The 8061-nt window shown below is 31.8% G+C and overlaps 1 long non-coding RNA gene across 1 annotated transcript; it reads right to left on the bottom strand.

Annotated features, from left to right (window-relative positions):
- Positions 1-5044: 5044 nt before the first annotated feature.
- Positions 5045-6770, bottom strand: LOC127879215 (uncharacterized). The gene is made up of 4 exons (XR_008048969.1): positions 6649-6770; positions 6513-6528; positions 6226-6281; positions 5045-5891 (listed from the first exon to the last, which is right to left on the bottom strand). It is a non-coding gene; the product is annotated as an uncharacterized LOC127879215 (long non-coding RNA).
- Positions 6771-8061: the final 1291 nt, after the last annotated feature.

Genomic DNA, 8061 nt, shown 5'->3' with positions numbered 1-8061 from the left:
GCCATAACTTTTTATATATTGAAGATAGCACCTTGATATTTGGCATGCATGTGTATCTCATGGAGCTGCACATTTTGAGTGGTAAAATTTCAAGGTGAACATCATCCTTCAAGGTCTAGGGTCGAAAAAACAAAGTCAAGGGAAGTAATAAGCTTTAAATGGACATAGTTATCTGACCCGCCCACATATATATTTTTGTTAAATAAATCAAAGCGGCGCAGAAGGCGGCATTGTGTTTCTGACAAACACATTGTGGTTAAAGGTCAAGGTCATCCTTTACGGTCTATGGTAAAAAATACAGATATAAGGGAAGTAATAAGCTTTAAAAAGGGAGAAAATTATTCAATATTGAACATAGCCACTTTATATATTTGGCATGCATGTGTATCTCATGGAGCTACACATTTTGAGTGGTGAATCTACAGTCACAGTAGTGGCTTTTAATTATTTGCTACTAAAAATAGAGATTTGTTACAGACAATTATTTTCAAGGGAAGTAATTTATATAATTATAAATCTCATGCTATATATTTCCTTACCAAGAATTGAAGTTCTTTTCACAGTTACTGTATAGATTTATTATTTTGATTATTTATAACCAAATGATTGATTTTTCAAAGGTTTTTTTTAAATGATAAAATTATAATTTCTTTGATGTTCATTACATACCTGCGGACTTATGTCCATAGATACATGATCAACTCTGGTTATGATCTCTTTTAAACCACAGGCCTTGGTTGTCAGTGATGTCTGACATGGTCATAATTGACTGTGAGACCCTCCCCCCCCCCACGGTTGGATTGGACAAAATTCAAGGGAAGTAAAAACCTTTAAAGGGAGGTGATTTCTATACCTGCCAAATGATAAATAGAAATTTTATTTCAATGCGGCGCAGTAGGGGGCATTGTCTTTCTGACAAACACATCTCTTGTTGGGTCACTAGGTCAAAGGTCAAGGTCACTGTGACCTCTAAAAAAAATTCTGACAAGCTTTCGCAGCCGAGCGTGGCACCCGTTATGCGGTGCTCTTGTTCATTCATCTGCTGGTACTGTATTATATTAATATATATTAGTATCATTTGTGCCGGCGTTGTTTCGATTTTATTTATCATGATTCATTCTGGTAGCATCAAGAAATCAAAGCGCTGAAGGCATTGAAGTTGTTCGCAATTGCATAATCTAAGACGAAACTCATTTTTAAAAATTATCATATAGCTTTTAAAATCGCAAATTTGAAATGAACAAAACCCATTCAAATTTATAAATAGTGTGTCTTAACGAACAGGTCGACATGTGTGTGCACTGTTTGTCATCATATTTATATTATAGAGATAACTTAAACAAAATAACAAAAACATGTCTCTTTTTAGACGTTCTGAAAGCATTAAAATATGTTGAAAATGGTATAATGAGAACCAGTTAATAAAAAATAAAATTTGCAATCACCAACATATTAAATGAAGATTGTGGGAATATCGAATACCTATCACACTTAGAATATAATTTCATGATGGAAATTCCCTTTTCAAAACTTTGTTTTGCACTATAGACAATTGAAAATAAACAATAGGAAAATTGATGAAAATAAAAAAATAAATCAATTTGCGGGCAGTTTTTTTTTACTCACGAATTGGGTAGTCATATAGACAGCGCTGTTGGCGCGTACTTTGTTGGTTTATGCATTACTTGTTGCTCTAGCAGTTCACACGGTGTCAACCAGTCTCTGACCTTAACATTGGTATAGAACACTCATGCGCTTTTTCGGCGTATCTATTTTAGCCAGCTTTTCACCTTAAATGACCTCTGCATAACACTAACAGGCACGAATTACTACATTCGAATATTTTATAGGCTGATTCGAGGGAAATCCCCTAAAATGTGGCTGCATCACTGTGTATGTACACAGCGTAAAGGATGTAACACTGTTCAATGTACGGAATTCCAGACTACTCTCTGCATGTTCAAACGACACATAGACACAAATGGTGGCACAGGTTACAATTACGCGTTAAAATCTATCACGCAGAATTTCAGGGTCTTTACTCGGTGACTAAATCGTTAGGGAAAGACATAGTTGACTATCGATAAACACTGTTTTGCTTTCAACACGAGAACAAAAACACTACCGAAATAGTATAGTGTAACGTTAAGAGGAAAATCGTTTAATTATCCAACCACACATTTTCCGTACTCGGTCAGCACGTCTGGGAAATTGTTCCTGAACGCCTGAATAGGCTACCTTTATTTGCCAGTTTGCTGTATATCGTTATGGGTGGCAGATCCTAAGTTATATTTGTGATTTCGAGAAAAAGTTATAATATCATTTAAATATTTTGGAGTCTGATTGTTGACACATTTATATATCATATTTAAAATTGTTGTTTTTTATCACTTTTTAGTCGCATATTCACCGCATGAAATGTTTGTTATGCGAATATGGATAATGTATTTCCGATTGTCACGATTTTTTTTCAATTAACAGCATATTACGTATCATTATTAAACATAATGAGATACAATGTATATGCATATTACAATAAAACATTTTCAATTTAACATTTATTTTGCTTTACATACTGAAATAATGGTTCTATTGATCACTTAGTAAAATGGTATTGAGCTTTTCCGTTGTTCTCCCGTTGAAAAGGAATCGGCTGTGTGTGTACTTATAATCCTTTCAAAAACACACACCATATAAACCTCTATGATTTAAATCTAGCTATCATTTGTTGATATAATGGACCGGCGTTTTTGTTCCGGGGCGATATGTGGGGTTTTCATACCTCGAGCGAATGCCGGGATCAGTCTATTGCGAACCTCCGAACATTTCGCAGTCATATGAGATCTCCCCCCCCCCCCCCATCCTGTTGTACTACCAGAAATCAGTCAAGCGCAATCAAAGAAATTACGCAAAAGACGCATGCTCTAGTATTGCAATCTCGACATTATATTGTTATTCAGCCGACGTCTATTAATAACCTCGGATTTGGAATGAACTGTGCTGCGAAAAAATACCATTGGACTTTTTTTCAATCATTCATAAACTTACTCTTCCGCGACACGTATAGCTAAAAAATAGTTTTTTGACTTTTAATATAAATTATCCTTTCAAAATTATTTCATTTAACACGATATTCATATAATGTTTCAATTTCTAAATGATTGTAGTTCAATAACTGAAACAACGCCGCGAATTATTTCTCGACGCGTATGCAGACTGCAGGCAGTGATTTGGTTAAGGGTAATCATCAAATCTGGATTGCATAACTTGCTCTTAACCTCAGTTGTTCGCAAGCGAACAACTATCAACTAAACCCAATGCGTTGTAATTAAGTTTTTTAGCTAATGGAAACTAATAATTCTATAACATATGTTGTATATGGGAAAGGGGCATGTTACCTGAAAAAAAACACTGTTTAACGTATTATCTAAATATTTTAAAACTTCTGTAATCCGATAAATAAAGTCTGCAAAAATGGTTTTCTCATATATATTCTATGTAGTTTATTGTACCGCTGTTTCTCAAACATTTGATGCGACTACAGTTACTGAATGCGTCGGAGTCAAAGAAGAGTTTCAATATCACACGTGAATGCTGGCGAATTCGACATTACAAACATTTTCGATTTCAGAATTAAATATCTGGCTTATTTCGCATTTTTCGAAACATGTTCTTTTTAACTTATATTTTAATTTATTTAGAAATATATGTATAATAATTTGTTCACACATTTTATATAAATTTATAAATATTTGACAAAATAGTTCATACTCTCTTTTAATAAAATTGCCACTAAAAAATAGCGGTTCTTATCTGTCTTGTGATCTACGCGTTGCAAATTATCCTTCAGAATGCTGAAAAAATATCGTTCAGGATTAAAATTAAAAATATATAATAAAAAATAAGATTAAATAAGATTAAAAATAAACCTTATGCATAAGACCTCACCCAGTCATGCTTAAACGAGAATTTTCTTAAAAACCCATACACACTCAAAATCAACTAATATTTCGTACACAATTTCGAAAAATAAAGTTTATATATATATATATCATTTTTTCTGTATCGAAAAAGCCACAATTTCAATGCTAGATGTGGTCTGGTAATATAGATTTAACACGATACAAATTGCTTTTTTTCTTTTTTTGTGGGACAATATATTCAACACATTTTCATCTACCAAGTAAGTGTTCGCGTGTCGAATGAATAGATATCGCTGCAGGAAATTAAAAGGGAATATATTGTGCGACAAAAAATAAAAACGAGCATTTTGTATCTTGTTAAATATATGTTACCATACCACACCTAGCGTTGAAATTTTGGCTATTGCTATAAGGAACACTGAAGTTTTATGAGTTACCTTTATTTTACAAAATATTTCACGAAATATTTGTTTATTTGGAGTATTAATGATACTTAAAGTGGTATTATGGGCATCTCACATTTCATAAGTGTCTATCGCAACCGTTGTTTATTTTTGGTGTTTTCACTTCATATACACTTATATTTGTAAATGCAGCATCAACATACTAAAACAATATCCCGGAAAGAAAAAAATAATGCATTTGAATATCAACCGTACTTTCGTTTGACAACTGATCATGCATGTACGATGTGAACCTAAATTTTGTTTTAGTGCAGATTCGTTCATACGACACAAAGACACTATTTTGTTTTACGGATCATTTCGGCTTAGAGGACTGGGTGAGTCATGTAAAATATCGTATATAAAATATATTTTTAATAAACAACTGGTAGCAAGATGAGTTGCAGATAATTTGTCAGTAACCGCATTTTAACTAACTCTTTTGACCTGTTTTTTTTTACAGCTCTATTTAAAAGTGAAAAATGCCCATAATATCACTTTAAAGCGTCGTGATAATTCCCGCGATAACACCCCGCTTTTAAGGGTCACCAGCGCGTTACTGCCCGTTTTTCCGGGGGGCGGGGATTGACGTATTGCTACCTTCTGTTGTGTAAATAATGTAAATTACTAAAGTATGTGTTTACAAATCAGCATTTTGTTTTACATGTTTTAATTTGTACTTTTAATTTAAAAGCTATGCAAACACGCCTGGTTAATAGTCAGTTGATTCATATTAACAGTATTAGTACACATTAAACAACACACAGTCACACAAACAGTCATAAAAAAGTAAACTAATTATTATGACATCAAAATGTGTTTTATACATGGGAGTTGTAATCCAAAATATGTTAAATATTAAATATAAGCAATGTTTCGTTCAAGTGCAATCAAAGGCTTTGACTCATGCTAAAAGTTATGCAGTAAATAATTACATATATATGCATTTACCAATTAATATTTAAATTAATATGTTTGAAATGCTACTATAAATGTAAATGTTAAGTAAACATGTCTGGCTAATAGTCACTTAACTCGTATGCCCAGTTTAAATGTATCAACAGTATACACAATAGACTCATAATATTTCACACACACACACACACACACACACACACGCACACACACACACACATGCAGCTATAAAGAATTAAATTAACTATAATACATCCAAATGCGTTTTCATACATGAGAAATGATTTCCATTAATTATAATTATGAAAAAGCTAAGCAATGCATCATTCAAGTGACTTACTCAATGAAAAGGCAAACCTTTATCAAAACCAACGCAGTTTAATGCAAGTTCGCAGTATTACTGTCGTTTCATGACCTTTCTGGTAACAGCAAATAAATGAAGCGAGCAATTCACTATTTTCTTTCACCGCATCAGATGATACAAGTTTTTTTCCGTGAACTGTTATCGTTATTTACAAACAATCATTCGACAATTTATTTTCATTTCGTCCCGACACGTAACTCGGTCATTTTCGATTTCCTTTTGGCTTTGCTATTCTTGAGCTAGGACCTACATTCGATTAAAAATACATGTTGTTAATATTCAAATGTGGTGACATTAACATCCCATTAATCTGAATTGTTTATAAAAATACATACTTAAGCTAGAAACTAAAACTGTATGAACATTCTGAAATAAAATGCCTTTATGGCTATTTTTTTACATTGTGTTTGTTAGCTTATGAGAACAAAAACACGTGTTCCATACTTTTATTGTTGTAATTTGATTACAATTCTTACGTTATTTGCTTTTCGAGCATTTAGATTTTTTAAATATGACAACTGAATAAATGAGATAGAATATAAACATGAAATTGAATAATATATTTTGTAATGTGTTTTACCTGCATTATGCATATTGGTTGTGACACGGTCGATACCACTGTTGTTGTTTGATCGTCTGCATGCACAGTGAATATTTCATAAGGATTTCAAAAGCGTACATTATTAAGGAAACGATTTTCTTTGCTATAATTACAGTTAGTTTTACGCATGTGTATTTCAATACTCGACATATAATTGGACAGAATATGAAAATAAAGGTATCCATTTAATGGAGTTATTGTAATTAACGAAATATGTTATTATTGAGACACGAGGACAGCGGTTAAGTGATGCCTTTTAAACTTACATTGTCCTTTTCGAGTCTGAAAATAAAATAAAACAATGAAAGTAAATTAAATCTGTGCTACTTTAAAAGGAATAAAACGTTCAAAACTATATAATTATATGATATCTTATGTTTCTTATAAATTATATTATCTTACCAAACAATTGTTCATAAGCAGTTGTTTTTGTCGATTTTTGTCTGCAAGTGAAACAAACTAATCAGTACGTCCGTCTCTTTGACTGAACAATATTGTTGCATTTATATGTTAACATTAATAGATTTAGCAAGATTTTAATTAAGTAATTAATATATATATATTTATATATTTTTCGGAAGTACATATTAAAATACAATTGGGTAGTTTTTAATAACACTGACACACGTTTGCAATCATGATAACGCCAATAAATACATACAATTTATTTGATGTATTGCAAAAATTTACCTTTCGGTCTCTGAAAAAATATAATATTTATACATTTAAAATATATAACATATTTGTCTGAAATGGTGATGATTTTGTTAATTTAAACTATTTTGCCAATTTTAGCTTAACTTATTTTTAATGGCATATAAAGTCCTAATACTATTTTTAATATATCATATATGTTTTTAATTAGTACCATTTCATTTGCTTTTTCACGCTTTTACTCTTCAATTTATCAAATTGGCGTGTTCTTTTTGCAGATAATTATAGCACACCACACTCAAAAGGACTAACGAAACATTTCAAAAACATATTTATCATAAACAGCTCTAGATATAAACTTATTTCTCTGGCGCAAAGTGAAGAATTCGAACAATGTGTTGTTGTTTTTTCATATTATTTATCACTTATGTCAATATGACAAAACCATCGCATTAAAAAAACAACATTTTGAGTAAAAGGCATGTGTGTGCAATAAAACGATTGCAGACTGCTCCATCGAAAATTGGGAGTACACTGCCATACTGTTGAACAAGCTAGTACAAGCACCTTAAACTCTGCCATCAAAATGACCTCATCAAAAAAATATCGAATATTTTTGTGACGGGATGCACATGCATGTAAAGACACGACCTAAATCTCTTTTTAGCTAACGGGAATTTGAATGGACCCGTATTCGAAAATGGACAAATACGCTACATGCATTTAGCTGATATTATGGGTTCTCAATGAGATAATGTGTCACTATGTTATCTGAGCTAAAACATAAATGAATGATACTGAGCAACAAAGACTGGATACTTATTTTGTGCATGAGTGTATTATGAAAAAATATGTTAATTTATTGGTAAAATACAATAAATAAAGGAATCTAAACCTGTAATTCTGCCACGGGGAGTTACATCGTCCAATTCAACATAGTCTTCATTGGAGCTTCAAAATTGAAAAAAAGTTGAGCTTCGTTAACAGTTAAGCTATGTATTTATTTATGATATTAAGGTTTACGGAAATTGCATTCAATGTGACAGCTGAATTATTTATTACTTTGTGACCAAATTGAAAAATTACATTTGTGGATGAATAACTTTGACTGACAACACTTAGTTAAAACTACTAGTTTTCGGTTATAACACTACAAGTGTT

Source organism: Dreissena polymorpha, chromosome 4, assembly GCF_020536995.1.
Source record: "Dreissena polymorpha isolate Duluth1 chromosome 4, UMN_Dpol_1.0, whole genome shotgun sequence".
Taxonomy (NCBI): Eukaryota; Metazoa; Mollusca; class Bivalvia; order Myida; family Dreissenidae; genus Dreissena; species Dreissena polymorpha.
The sequence above is the reverse complement of the archived record's forward strand: the minus strand, read 5'-3'. Positions and strand labels throughout refer to the sequence as shown.